General features: G+C 43.0%; 1 long non-coding RNA gene across 1 annotated transcript; it reads left to right on the top strand.

Moving 5' to 3' along the window:
- Nucleotides 1–5,657: 5,657 nt before the first annotated feature.
- On the top strand, nucleotides 5,658–15,176 carry LOC108301594. Its single transcript, XR_005199494.1, has 4 exons — nucleotides 5,658–5,944; nucleotides 8,254–8,347; nucleotides 9,103–9,297; nucleotides 13,552–15,176. It is a non-coding gene; the product is annotated as an uncharacterized LOC108301594 (long non-coding RNA).
- The last annotated feature ends 482 nt before the right edge of the window (nucleotides 15,177–15,658 follow it).

The following is a 15,658-nucleotide window of genomic DNA, read 5'->3' as shown; positions in this document are numbered from 1 at the left end:
CTCTAAAAAAAATATTGTTTTTAACCTGGTTGAGGAATACATAGTCATGTACTCTATTTGGGGAAGACAAGGTGTTTATTATGAAATATAATTCAGCTTTTATTTAAATGTGAGTAAAATTATCCAACTTAAAGAATGGGGATGGGTATAGTCAAGCAGGAAAGAAAGCAGACTACAACAATTCATAGAGAATTTGGTCTATGCTGTGGGCCAGAAGGTTCATTGCATGACGATCCTAGCACATTCAAGTACCACACTTGACACAGGGGCATCAAATAGGCTGTGGCTGCAGTCCTGGAGTGTGATTTCTTCTCATAACCTGAATGTAGCACAAGAGAATGTCCCAAGATAGCCCTTTCTTACATGCATTTATACCCATTCTGCCTGTGACTTGGAGCCAAGCAGTTTGTGAAATTGATCAAGTATCACTTGCATGACTTAATTGTTGGACTGAGATGTTTGTGGGGATTTTCTAATGATAATATGTTGTTTTTTAAAAGTTGTACATATTGCATATAAGTAGCTAAAACTATATACAATAAATTATTTCAGATAAATACAATATTATTTGCTGAGCATACTGAAGATAAAGCTATATCTCATGTGTTTACACTACCTTTGGGTATGTTCATTGAATATATTTTAGGGGACATTATGACATAAATTAGTCTTTTGTTCACAACCTCCCCACTAGATTTGCTGAAATGGGGGGGTGTGTTATGAAATATTGGTCCAGATATTCTGATAGTCAATACCTTTTCCATTTTTATATTATAGAAATATTTTAATGCCTATAGATGTTGTATCTTAGAATCAAAATCACTTTAATGCTCAGTGCTACTTAATTTTTTCAACAGAGACGTTAGTAACTCAGTAACTTTCTGACATTGCCTTAATTGAAAATACTCCAATCACAGTATCTGAAGATCTCTTGGCTTTTACCCCACATTAAGTGTCTCCTAGTGACATTTCAGGTGTCTGTGGCTATTCCAGGTGCACGGTTCAAGCTGTCAGTGAATCTACCATTCAGGAATCTGGAGGACAGTGACCCTTTTCTCCCAGCCCCACTAGGTAGTGCCCCAGTTGGGACTCTGTGTGGGGGCTCTGACCCATTTCCCTTCTGTGCTGCTCTAGGAGAGGTGCTCCATGAGGGCTCCTCCCCTGCACAAACTTCTTCCTGGGCATCCAGGCATTTCCATACATCTTCTGGAATCTAGGTGGAGGTTCCCAAACCTCAATTCTTGACTTCTGTGCACTCATAGGCTGAATGCCACATGGAAGCTGCCAAGGCTTGGGGCTTCCACCCTCTGAAGCAACAGCCCAAGCTGTACCTTGGCCCCTTTTAGTCATGGCTGGAGTGGCTTGGATGCAGGGCACCACGTCCCTAGACTACAAACAGTAGAGGGACCCTGGGCCTGGCCCATGAAGCTATTTTTTCCTCCTAAACCTCTAGACCTGTAATACTGCAAAGGTCTCTAACATGCCCTGGAGACATTTTCCCCACTGTCTTGGTGATTAACATTTGACTCCTTGTTACTTATGCAAATTTCTGCGGCTGGCTTGAATTTGTCCTCAGAAAATGGGATTTTCTTTTTTTTCCACATTGTTAGGCTGCAAATTTTCCAAACTTTATTCTGTTTCCCTTTTAAAACTGAATGCCATCAACAGCACCCAAGTCCCCAAGTCACCTGTGGAATCCTTTGCTGCTTAGAAATTTCTTCTGCCAGGTACCCTAAATCATCCTTCTGAAGTTCAAAGTTCCACAAATCTCTAGGGCAGGGACAAAATGTCACCAGTCACTTTGCTAAAACACAACAAGGGTCCCCTGTGCTACAGTTCCTAACAAGTTCTTTATCTCCATCTGAGACCAACTCAGCCTGAATTTTGTCGTCCATATCATTATCAGCATTTTGGTCAAAGTGATTCAAGATATCTCTAGAGAGTTTGAAACTTTCCTACATTTTCCTGTCTTCTTCTGAGCCCTCCAAACAGTTCCAACCTCTGCCTGTTACCCAGTTCCAAAGTTGCTTCCACATTTTTGGGTATCTTTTCAGCAGTGTTTCAGTCTACTCGTAGCAATTTACTGTATTAGTCCATTTTAACACTGCTGATAAANGGGGTTTCACCGTGTTGACCAGGATGGTCTCGATCTCTTGACCTTGTGATCCACCCGCCTCGGCCTCCCAAAGTGCTGGGATTACAGGCTTGAGCCACCGCGCCCGGCCACCTTTTACATTTTTATATTATAGAAATATTTTAATGCCTGTAGATGTTATATCTTAGAATGAAAATCATTTTACTGCTCAGTGCCACTTAATTTTTTCAACAGTAACCTAATGACTTTCTGACATTGCCTTAATTGAAAATACTCAAATCACAATATATGAAGATCTCTTGGCTTTTACCCTGCATTAAGTGTCTCCTAGTGACATTTCAAGTGTCTGTGGCTTTTCCAGGTACACGGTTCAAGCTGTCAGCAAATCTACCATTCAGGAATCTAGAGGACAGTGGCCCTTTTCTCCCAACTCCACTAGGTGGTACCCCAGTTGGGACTCTGGGTGGGGGCTCTGACCCATTTCCCTTCTGTGCTGCTCTAGCAGAGGTGCTCCATGAGGGCTCCTCCCCTGCACAAACTTTTGCCTGGGCATTCAGGCATTTCCATACATCTTCTGGAATCTAGGTGGAGGTTTCCAAACCTCAATTCTTGACTTCTGTGCACTCATAGGCTCAATGCCACGTGGAAGCTGCCAAGGCTTGGGGCTTCCACCCTCTGAAGCAACAGCCCAAGCTGTACCTTGGCCCCTTTTAGTCATGGCAGGAGTGGCTTGGATGCAGGGCACCAAGTCCCTAGACTACAAACAGTAGAGGGACCCTGGGCCTGGCCCATGAAGCCATTTTTTCCTTCTAAACCTCTAGGCCTGTAATGCTGTAAAGGTCTCTGACATGCCCTGGAGACATTTTTCCCATTGTCTTGGTGATTAACATTTGGCTCCTTGTTACTTATGCAAATTTCTGCAGCTGGCTTGAATTTGTCCTCAGAAAATGGGATTTTCTTTTTTTATCACTTTGTCAGGCTGCAAAGTTTCCAAATTTTATTCTGTTTCCCTTTTAAAACTGAATGCCATCAACAGCACACAAGTCACCTCTTGAATCCTTTGCTGCTTATAAATTTCTTCTGCCAGATAACCTAAATCATCTTTCTGAAGTTCAAAGTTCCACAAATCTCTAGGGCAGGGACAAAATGTCACCAGTCACTTTGCTAAAACATAACAAGAGTCACCTTTGCTACAGTTCCTAACAAGTTCTTTATCTCCATCTGAGACCACCTCAGCCTGGATTTTATCATCAATATCATTGTCAGCATTTTGGTCAAAGCCATTCAACACATCTCTAGGGAGTTTCAAACTTTCCTACATTTTCCTGTCTTCTTCTGAGCCCTCCAAACAGTTCCAACCTCTGCCTGTTACCCAGTTCCAAAGTTGCTTCCACATTTTTGGGTATCTTTTCAGCAGTGTTTCGGTCTACTCGTACCAATTTACCGTATTAGTCCATTTTAACACTGCTGATAAAGACATACTCAAGATCAGGCAATTAACAAAAGAAAGAGGTTTAATGGACTTATAGTTCTACGTGGCTGGGGAGGCCTCACCATCATGGTAGAAGTTGACATGGCAGCAGACAAAAGAAGAAAGCTTGGGCATGAAAACTCACATTTTTGAAACCATCAGATCTTGTGAGACTTATTCACTATCATGAGAACAGCACAGGAAAGACCTGCCCCTATGATTCAATTACTTCCCACCAGGTCCCTCCCACAACTCATGGGAATTCAAGATGAAAGTTGGGTTAGGGTTGGGTTGGGGTTAGGGTTAGGGTTGTTAGGGTTAGGGGTAGGGGTAGGGTTAGGGTTAGGGTTACCATATCACTTATGTGTGAAGTGGGCTACACTAGGTTTTATAAGGACACTCGATGGTGTTTGCACAAAGATGGAATCACAAAGGACAAATTTATCAGAAAGTATCCACATTGTTAGGAGATGTGTGACTGTGTTTTAAAGGGTTGAAACCTAGGAGAAAAAAAGAAACTGAACTCCTGTTATGGTTTAATAACAAAGCTTAATAGAGTTAACATATTTCATCTAATCTATGATGCTAATAATTAACAAACATTATTTTATGCAACATCACAAATAGGTTGCCAATAAAACCGACTTTCTGAATAACAACAAAAATGTGAACTTACTTTTACTGTCACTAAAGTAAAATGAAAATGAATTATGGTTCTGATACATTAAAGCAAAAAAGGAAGAAGTCGTTAGCCTGAGGTCTTGCCTAAGCAAACGGAAATCAAACTTGGAGTCATTTAAACTGATTTAAAAACGTTAACACACCAACCAGTCAATGACAAAAAGCCCAGCTGCCACTTGGCTGCATGATTAGGGACACTGAGGGAACCATCCCCACAATCAGCGGTTGCCCAGCTGGAGCCAATGAGAAACCTCACCTGGAACCAACTCAAATGCCCATCGACGATAGACTGGACAGGGAAAATGTGGCATGTATACACCATGGAATACTATGCAGCTAAAAAAACAATGAGTTCATGTCCTTTGTAGGGACATGGATGAACCTGGAAACCATCAATCTCAGCAAACTGACACAAGAACATAAAATCAGACACTGCATGTTCTCACTCATAGGCGGGTGTTGAACAGTGAGAACACATGGACACAGGGAGGGGGGCATCACACACTGGGGTCTGTGGTGGGTATGTAGGGGGAGTTCGGGAGGGATAACATGCGGAGAAATGACAGATACAGGTGATGGGGAGAAAGGCAGCAAAACACATTGCCAGGTATGTACCTATGCAACAATCTTGCATGTTCTTCACATGTACCGCCAAACCTAAAATCCAATAACGTATATATTTTTAAAAAAGGTTGCACTATTTTATATTCCCCATACGGTATTTAAGGATGGTGATCTCTCTCAGACCTTGCTAACACTTATTTTACGTTTCTTTGGATTATAGCCTTTCTAGTGTGTGTGAAAGGTGTATGCCATTGTGGTTTCAGTGTAGATGGCCATAATGGTAATACTACCGATCACCTTGTTATGTGCCTGTTGTCTGTTTGCATGTGTTATTGGTGAAGTGTGTGTTTAACTGTTTATTTTGTTTTTGAGACGAAGTCTTGCACTGTTGTCCAGGTTGGAGCGCAGTGGGACAATCTCCGTTCACTGTAACCTTCGTTTCCTGGGTTGAAACAAGTCCCCTGCCGAAGCCCCCTAAAGTAGCTGAGACTACAGGCTCCCGCTCCCATGCCTAGCTAACTTTTTGTATTTTTTCCTTTTGAGACAGGGTGTAGCTCTGTTGCCAAAGACGGAGAGCGTTAGCGCAATCTGTGCTCATAGCAACCTGCACTTAACGTGGTTCGGCTCAGGGTTAGGGGTTAGGGGTTAGGGGTTAGGGGTTAGGGGTTAGGGGTTAGGGGCTAGGGGTTAGCGTTAGGCGTGCGTGGCGCGGCGTCCCGCCCCGGCGTGCGTGGCGCGGCGCCCCGCCCCCGGCGTGCGTGGCGCGGCGTGCGTGGCGCGCGGCCTCCCGGCCCCGGCGTGCGTCGCGTGTTGTCCCGCCCATCTGCGGAGTCGCAGTCCCCTCAGTGTGCATCTGCGGGGAACCGTGGGTGCGGAGCCGCGTTCTCCACGGCACAGACGAGCGGGCACAGCCTCGCTCGCACGCTGGGCGCGTCCGCGGTGTCAGTCCCCTCCTGCGTGCGGCCCGGAATGCTCAGGGTCAGGGACTAGTACGACCTCGGTGGGGAAGACTGGGCACCAAAAGCTCCTCTGAATCCCGCGCAGCCAAGGCCAGGCGGCTGCAGTGCGAGTTTTAATAGTCAACACTGACCTGTCAGTGCAAACGCAGAAACTAACGGATCGTGAGGGTGAGGGTGAGGATGACGGCCAAGGGTTAGGGTTGGGGGTTAGAAGGATTTTAGGCAAAGGAATGACTCATGAATCATGCCTGAAGCACCAGAATGAAATGAGGGCTCCGGGCCTCCAGCTCGTACGGCGGCAGCTCAGTGAGCGTTCTCGTTGGCTCCAGCCGGGCGACCGCAGGGTTGTCAATGGTCCTGCGGCCGACTGGCAGCTGGGCTTCTTGTCAAGGACTGGTTGGTTTGTTAATGTGTTTAAGTCAGTTTACATGTCTCGAAGTTGGGTTTCCGTTTGCTCAGGCAAGACCTCAGGCTAACGGCGTCCTCCTCTTTTGCTTTAACATGTCAAAACCATAATTCATTTCCATTTTACTTTCCTGGCACTAATAGAAGTAAGTTCACATTTTTGTTGTCATTCAGAAAGTCGGTTTAATTGGCAACCTATTTGTGATGTTGCATAAAATAATGTTTGTTAATTATTAGCATCTTAGAGTAGAGGAAATACGTTAACTCTATTAAGCTTTGTTGTTAAACCGTAACAGGAGTTGAGTTTCTTTTTTTTTTTCTCCGGCCTGTAACCATTTAACATACACTCAAGCATCTCCTAACGATGTGGATACTTTCTGAGAAATTTGTCCTTAGTTATTTCATCTTTGTGCGAACACCATGGAGTATTTTTATAAAACCTAGATGGTGTAGCTCACTCCACATGTAAGTTGTATGGTATAGCTTATTGCTCCCAGGCTACATACCTGTATGGCACATCTCTGTACTGAATGCTGTAGTTAAATGTCACACCATGGTGATTGTGAATTGTGATCCCAAAATATCTGAGTCAGGTCTCAGTGAATTAGAAAGCTTATTTCGCCAAGGTTAAGGACAAGCCCATGACACAGCTTCAGGAGGTCCTGACAACATGGGCCCAAGGTGGTCAGGGTAGAGCTTGCTTTTATATATTTTAAAGAGACGTAACACACCAATCAATATGTGTAAGATGTATAGTCGTTTGGTCCAGTAAGGTGGAACAACTAGAAGTAGGAAGGTGGGGTGGGGGGTGGTTCTAGGTCAGAAGCAGATAAAACAAAAGGTTGCATTCTTTTGAATTTTTTGATCGGCCTTCCACTGAATACAATTTAGTCTGGTTCAGTGAATCTGCATATTTACATATACAGTAGGGCAGAGGAATGGCGTGATCTCGGCCCACCACAAACCTCCACCTCCCGGGTTGAAGCTATTGTCTTGCTGCATCCTCCCGAGTAGCTGGGATTATGGGCACGCACCACCATGCCTAGGTAATTTTTGTATTTTTAGTAGAGAAGGGTTTCTCCATGTTTGTCAGGCTGGTATCGAACTCCCGACTTCAGGTGATCCACCTGCTTTGGCTTCTCAAAGTGTTGGGATTACAGGCATGAGCCACCGTGCCTGGCCAGGAAGCTTATTTTGCTTCTGATGTTGTCAACTGTATTTCAGGCATTACTTGTTTTCCTTGGAGCATTAAATACTGCTTTGGTATTGTATTACACAAATAAAACACAGATCCCTTTTTATTATATTCTTTGCTAGTGATATTGACATCTAAATTTGGAAACATTCCAGAGTCTGGGCTTCCGGTAGTTCTTTGTGATCCTCTAAAAGATAAATTATTTTTTCTCACAAGACAGAGTGACATCTTAAGTCACGTTGAACGTCCTGCCACTTTTGTTTCTCAGGTTTCATCGATTTCTTCAAAGCATCTTTGGGGGAATAACTTTGACTATTCCTTTAAACTCTTCTGTATTAGAAGGCATCCTGATGAAACATTGAATAATTGTGGTCACAAATTCCATTTACAGTCTTCTTGTCTTTGAATATTTTTTTAATGGCAAATGTTTGCTTTTGTTGTATTGTAGCTAAAAGGAATGCTGGGAAACAAAACAAAGACAAGCCTTCATTAGAATAAGTGATTCAGTCACAATCAATTGCTATTTTAATTGTTTTTTAAAGTTATGCTTTTGAAAACGTCCAGCTGTAAATTGAAGTAGTCTCCAAAGTGTGAATTCTTTCCCTGGTTCTAAGGTGACCAGGTTTTCTAGAGAGTGAACCACACCGCAAGATAAAAGATACGATAAATATGTTTACATGTATGTGTTGTTTTAACATAAATCATGTAAAATAGGCATTTCCTTGAAGTTATATATGTTTCCATGATTTATTTTGCAGCATCATGAATGCCCTTATTTTAAAAGGTAGGAGTAGTTAGTGTCAGTTCCTAGTTATTATTAGTACAAATGATTAAGCAGATATTTGAAAAAATTTGCAATTTGTAAATAAAGGTTTTGTTTTAGTTTTAGATTCACACTGAAATTGGGAGGAAAATGCAGATTTCCTGTGTAGACCCAACCTAGTTTCCCCTCGCATTAACATATCAACATGTATCAGGTATGTTATTAACATTTTTTTTTTTTTGAGATGGAGTCTTGCTCTGTAACCCATGTTGGAGTGCAATGGCACAATCTTGGCTCATTGCACCCTCTACCTCCCATGTTTAAGTGATTCTCCTGCTTCAGCCTCCCAAGTAGCTGGGATTATAGGTGCCCACCAGCATGCTGGGCTAATTTTTTGTATTTTTAGTAGAGACGGGGTTTCACCAAGTTGGCCAGGCAGGTTTGGAACTCCTGACCCCGGATGATTTACCTGCCTCCACCTTCCACAGTTCTGGGATGACAGACATGCCCAGCCTACTATTGGTATATTTGCTTTGGTTGGGTATCTGTTCAGATATTTACCCAGTTTTAAAATCATGTTTGTATTTTGTAAATATCTTCTCACATCTGTCTTGTCTTTTTGTTCTCTGAATACAGTTTGTCACAGTAGAATACTTAGTTTTAAAAAGTCTGTGTTATCAATATTTTCATGAATTGGCATTTGATGTTTTGTGTTACAGCTCAGCACCAAACTCAATATCACATAGATTTTATTTTAGATTTTTTATAGTTTTGCATTTAAAATTCCAGTCTGGACTATTTTGAGTAAGGTTTTTTTTTTCTTAATTTGTGTATATATTCATTTTATTCTACATGGCTTCCAAAGTCTTCCATCACCATGTTTGGGAAGGACATGGCTACAGTGAACTTCATTTTGGTTTGAATTTCTAAAATTATTACATTGAATAAATTCAACATTGAATTTTATAGGTATTTCAGGACAGCCATGTGCGGGTGCACATCCGCCGAGAAACTGAGCAAAAGTGTCCGTGCTGAGTTGTAGCGTCACCAGAGGGCACGTGAACCCACCCCTGACCAACTTCCCTGTGAGGTGCCAGAAGCAGCCACGAGCTTCGACTTCCTTAGGGCAGCACGAGGGTCGTGTCAACTAAGTGTTGTTCATTGGTGAGTAAAAAGCTTTCTTTCCATGGCCCTGAATGCAGAGAAGACAGTCTTCAGAGTACTCAGCAAAGGAAGAAATTCATCTAGAAAAATGAAATCCCCAAATCCCATTGTTATGAGTACATCCTGATATCATTGTCAGTGTCCCAGACACAGTGGCTGCTAAGATATATTCTCACAGTGGCCTCTGATATAATAATCACACCGTGCCCTAACATTACTATGATATCCATACTGTGCCCTACTACCAATATAATATCCACACCATACTCTAACGCTAATCTAATAGACACACCGTTGTTTCTAATACTAATGTAATACTATTCACACTGTGCCCTAATGCTACTGTAATATTTGCACGGTTCTCCAACATCAGTATAACATGTACACTATGCCCTAACAGTAATATTCACACCGTGCCTTAACACTAATGTATCCACACAGTAGCTGCTAATACTACTAATAATATCTAGTAAATGCAGTCTGTTGACATTGAGTCTTTTATAACGGTTCACTGCTTTGGATGAAGCATGGCCTCTGTAGTGGATTTTGATGATGTCTCTGCTTTTCTGGCATAGTATTGATATGGTTGTTTTAAAAAGTAATTTACTTCTAGGAAACTTCCAGTAGCAGTACAAAATATAACCTGTTTCTTAGATTCCCCAGCAGTTATTGCTGTACCAGATTTGCAGTGTCCCACAAAATACTCTGGTATATTTTACCCAAAGCAGGGACACTCTCCCAGGTTACTACCACATAACCCCTAGATCATGAAATCAACATGGTTCCTACGTGATATTTCGTTTCACAAACTCATTTCACTTTTATTTTCTGCCCCATCTAGGAATATAATGTGTTTTTTTCATTCTGATACAATTTTCCTGGCACCGTTCCCAAGAGTTTCCTGCATATTTAGGATCTTGACACATTTAAAGAGCATACAGGTTTTTATTTGAACACCTGTTTTCAGGTCTTTGGGTTATATACTAGGAATGGAATCACTGAGTCATATGGTAGATCAATTTGTATCTGTTTGAAGAGGCACCAAATTATTTTACATTTATGCTGCACCATTTCATATTGTCACAAGCAGTGTTTCATAGTTCAAGTTTCTGCACATCTTTGTTAACACTTTTTTTTTTAGTGTAAGTATTCTATTGCGTTAAGGGGTATCTCTTTATGGTTTTAATTGTGAGTAATGATGTTAAGCATCTTTTCATGTGCTTGGTGAAGTGTGTGTTAAAGTCCGTTGTCAGTTTTTAGGTTGGGTTGTCTTTGTTGTTGAGTTCCAAAAGTTATTTATATCTTCTGGATAGCAGACACTTTTGAAGTATTCGATGTGTAGTTTTTTTCTTCCATTTTGTGGGTTATTGGAAAATAACAAGAGTTAATCTGTGATCTCTGCCCTGGGGTCCTGAGACAGAGCTCTAAGCCTTTGGAATGTATGAAGTGATGTGTCTTTGTGTGCTGATGAGATGACTGATGGTTGGGGGCACCTGGACAGCCTCAATGTGGCTGGCTGCCAAGGGAACCAACCTAGTCATTAGAGGATTTGAAATTTCATCTCCCCCATCATCTCCGTCAAGGGGAGAGTTGCTGACGATTGAGTTGATCACTTATGGCCACTGATGTAACCAATCTGCCTATGTAATAAAGGACGGTGTTGGGATAGAGTGTGAGCATATGTGTTGCTGAACACGGGGAGATGCTGGGAAGATCATGTCTAGAGAGGGCCTGGGAGGCCTGCACCTCTTCCACATACTTCACGCAGTGCATCTCTTTATCTGTTTATTTGTAGCCTTTAAAATATCCTTCACAATAAGTCAGCAATAGTAAGTACACTGTTTTCATGGGTGCTGTAATGTGCTATAGTAAATAAGGGTGTTGTGGGAGCCTCCAATCTGTAGCCAAGTTAGACAGAAGGTAACCTGGGAACCTACTATTTGTGATTGTCATCTTATAACAGAATTCCCCTATTTTCTTAAAGAAGAAATGAATTACTTTTATGGTTCTTTTTGTCCTGCACTTCCTACTTAGCTCTTTAGGAATGCAGTGATAAGCTTTACTGTCTCTCCATGAGATACTTCCTACACTTCAAGCTTTTCTAAGTGTGCTTACTTAGATGTTCCAGGGACCAAATCTGGAAACAAACTGGGCACCTCCGGACCTCTCCCCTGCCAGGAGATTGGCAGGACACAACAGTCATTTTACAAACTAGCTCTGCCCATGGTGGTCCTAGGAAGACCACCTAGTGGATAAAACATCAGAGCAAGTCCCATAGACCCTGCAGCTCCTCATCCCATCCCCTGCATGCCATTCTGCCAAGTCTTCCTTTGAAAGCTCCCACTTTCTGACCCGAAAGTGAAAGCAGTTTCCTTAAGGGAAGAGCCTGTATTTTCCCTTCAGCCAAGCACTGTCATAAAGTCACTTTCTTTTTACCATGTGCTTGTCAATTGAAATTGCAAGCAACAAGTGGCATGACCTACCTTCTTAGGACTGAGTCGTGGGTCTGTGTGGTGTGATGCTTTCTCCAGTCAGTGTCAGAATTGGATTGCCCTGTAGGACATCCAGCTGGTACCCAAGATTTGGTCTGTCTGGGAAAAAAAAAAAACCATGCATCTGTTAATGGAAGTGTTTTGTATTGATTGTTGAGCGTATACTAGAAGACAGTTGTTTTTCCTATTATAACAATTCTGTCTTTCAACTTTTTTCTTCATGTCTTCTGATGCATAAAAGTTTTGAATTTTGAGGAAATCAGTTGATTTATTTTTCATTTTTTGTTCTGTGGTTTTGGTGTCAGGTCTAAGAAACTATTGCTATATTCATGGTCATGAAGGTTTAACTGTATGTTTTCTCTAGAGATTTTAGTTTTGCCATATGTAGATCTTTGATCCATTTTAAGTTAAATGTTTTATGTGATATGAAATAAGGATACAATTTCACATCCCTTTATGTGGATAGCATGTTGCCTTACATCACTTGTTGAGGACAGCATTTTTTCCCCAATTTAATGGTTATGGACCTTGTCTCAGATCAGTTGAGCATGGAGGTAATGTTTTGTGTCTGGACTCACAATTCAGTTCAGTTGGTCTTTGTTTTTTCTTGTGCCAGTATCATGCTGTTTTGATTACTGTTGCTTTGTAATAAGATTAGAAACTGGGATGTGCGAACCTTCAGATTTGGAGTTATTTTTCAGGATCGGTTTGGCTTTTCAGGGTTCCTTGAAATTCCATATGCACGTTAGGATCGGCTTTCCCATTTCTGTCTCAAGGCCTTTGGGATTTTCATAAGAATAATATTGAATCTGTTGACTGCTTTGTGTAGTTTGGCAAACTTAACAAATATGGTCTTCAAATCCATGAATATGATATGTTTTTAATTTATTTGGGCTTTAATTTCTTTAAGCAAAGTCTTATAATTTCCTCTAAGTCTTGCCATTTGATTATGTTTATTCCTAAATGTATTATTGCTATTGGTATTATTTAAAGTGGGATTTTAATAATTTTTTTCAGATTATTCATTGCTAGTGTATACACATAAAATGGATTCTTTGGCCAGACTCGGAGGCTCACGCCCGTAATTCCAGCACTTTAGGAGGCCGAGGCAGGCAGATTACCTGAGGTTAGAAGCTCAAAACCAGCCTGGCCAACATGGCAAAAACAATCTTTACTGAAAATACAAAATTAGGCAGGCCACCATGGATTTACTGGGATAAACAGTCATGTTCCTGGTGTTTGATGTTTTCAAAATGCTGTTGGCTTAAATTTGCTATTATTATGTTGAAGATTTTTAAGTCTGCATTTCTGAGGTTGTGAATCAGTCCTTGAAGTGGCGTGGCGCTGAGTGGGATAGATAAGGATGGGATTGTGAATAGACTGTGGTTAGTATTTACAGATTTAGCGTGTCAGGGTGTTACAAACTCAGGAGATAGGGGTTTAAGGGTTAGGAGTTTACTGACTGAAGATTATAGTATAAGGGCTGCAAGATAGGAGGCTCCAGTTGGTGGTTGGGAGCTGCATAGTAGAGATTAGTGGGAGAGATCAGGTGAGTAACAGGTTAGGTTGAGAGGTCAGGATTACAGTAAAGGGTTGGGGTGAAAGAGTTAGTGAGGTTTAGGGTTAGGGTTACAGTAAAGGTTAGAGTAAGTTTAAAGTTAAGTGTGAAGACAAGTGAATTTTTGCATAAGTTGTAAAATGTGCATCCATGTCCATTTTATTTCCTGTGGTTTCCAATTAATTGTCCCTTCTTCATTTATAGAAACACACGGGCTAGTGGGCTCCGTGTCAGTTTGCATTTTCAGAACGATGGCGCTGAACGCTTCGCCTTTTGACTTTAAGGGTGCGTGTCCACCGCCAGCGCCATGAGCGCGAGGGCCCTGCAGTGCCCCCGGCCGCAGCAGAGGGCGCGCGAGCCCCATCTTTTCTAACCCGGAGGCCACGGCGTCCCGCCCATTTCCCGTGCGCAGGCGCGTGTGACGCCGGGCTAGGTTCTCAGCACAGTCCGGGGACGCCCCGCACTTCGGGTCGCCTGGGGCCCGTGTCCACGTGAGTAAAAGCTTTCTTGTTTGCTGACCTGACTGCTGAGGGGCAGAGAACCTTCCTGTGGAAAATTAGAAACCAAAGACGGTGGTGAATCAGGCGGAGCTGAGGCTCTTTGTCAGAACAGAAATGCAGCGTCAGGAGGGCAAAGAATAAGAACGGCTTATAATCCCAGTAACGCTCCGTCTGTGGTGCTGGGTGGCACCTCACACCGCTTAGGGGAACATGGCAGCAATGCGAATGTGCCTCTCAGAGTGCAGAGAACGCCCAGAACGCCTGAGTGCTCACACGAACCACTCAGAACGCCCGCGAGAGACCGACACCGCAGCCGTCAAACTCTCCTAACCCTAGAACATGCGTGTGTCCCTGAGAGCACACACACATCACCCAGAAAGCCTCTGACATCAGACTCAGAGTATCCCAATACCTGTCACACTTCTATAACCCCCAGAACATGCGTGTGTCCCTCAGAGCGCACAGGTATGCCCAGAACGCCAGTGACACTTCAGAGTGCACATATCACCTGGAACACACAAATGATATCGTCAGATTAACCCGATACCTGTCTCACTCATATAACCCCTGGAACACACATGTGTCCTTCGGAACACACACATATCACCTGGAATGACTCTTACACCGTCAGAGTCAGGGCACCTGGAACACACAGATAATGCTGTCAGACTAACCCAACGCTCTTCACACTCATGTAACCCCCAGAACACACGTGTGTCCCCCTGAACACACATGCAATGCTTGGAGTGACCATGACACCGTCAGACTAATGCAACACCTCTCACACTCATATAACCCCCATAATGTGTCCCTTAGAACACACATATCATCACTTGGGACATGAATATGTCCTTTGGAGTGTCTGCAGCACCGAGGATGGGACCCTCTGGTTCTCGCTGGGGCACTGGCTTTACAGTCTATGTTAGGCTGGGTTTGGCCTCTGTTACGAAGTGTGATGTCGTTTCTGCCTTTCTGATGTGGTATTGACAGGGTTGTTTTAAAAAGTATTTGACTTACCAGTAACGTCATATTTCTGGGAAACTTGGAACTGCAGTTAGTATGCCTTCTCCTGACCTCCGATTCCCTAGAGCAGTTACTGCTGTGACAGATTTGCAGCTTGAGACAAAATGCCCCCGTGTGTTTCACCAAAAGCACAAACAGTTCTTCAGGCGACCCCCACATAACTCACAAATCAGGAAATTCACGGTTTCTTTTTCTTCTTTTCTTTTGGGGGGGGGCACGGTGTGTTTTGTTCCCAGGCTTGAGTGCAGTGGCAAGCTCTGATCTCACTGCAACCTCCACCTCCCGGGTTCAAGGGATTCTCCTGCCTCAGCTTCCCCAGTAGCTGGGATTATAGGCGTGTGCCACCACCCCTAGCTAATGTTTTGCATTTTTGGTAGAGACGGGGTTCATCATGTTGGTCAGGACGGTCTTGATTTCTTGTCCTCGTGTTCCTCCCGCCTTGGCCTCCCAGTGTGCTGGGATTACACGCGTGAGCCACCATGCACAGTCAAAAATACATGATTTCCATGTGAAAGTCCAGTCCACAGACCTTCATAGACCTTCACAGCCTGCCCCCAGGTTAGGGTTAGGGGTTAGGGGTTAGGGGTTAGGGTTAGGGTTAAGGGTTAGGGTTAGGGTAGAGGTTAGGGTTAGGGGTTAGGTGTTAGGTTAGGGTTTTAAGGTTAGGGTTTTAGGGTTAGGGTTAGGGTTAGTATTGGGGTTAGGGGTTAGGGTTAGGGGATAGGGTTAGGGTCAGGGGTTAGGGTTAAGAGTTAGGGTCAGGGTTAGGGTTGGGTTAGGGTTAACGG

The sequence above is a fragment of the Cebus imitator genome, unplaced genomic scaffold, assembly GCF_001604975.1.
Source record: "Cebus imitator isolate Cc_AM_T3 unplaced genomic scaffold, Cebus_imitator-1.0 Scaffold36, whole genome shotgun sequence".
Classification (NCBI taxonomy): domain Eukaryota; kingdom Metazoa; phylum Chordata; class Mammalia; order Primates; family Cebidae; genus Cebus; species Cebus imitator.
The sequence above is the reverse complement of the archived record's forward strand: the minus strand, read 5'-3'. Positions and strand labels throughout refer to the sequence as shown.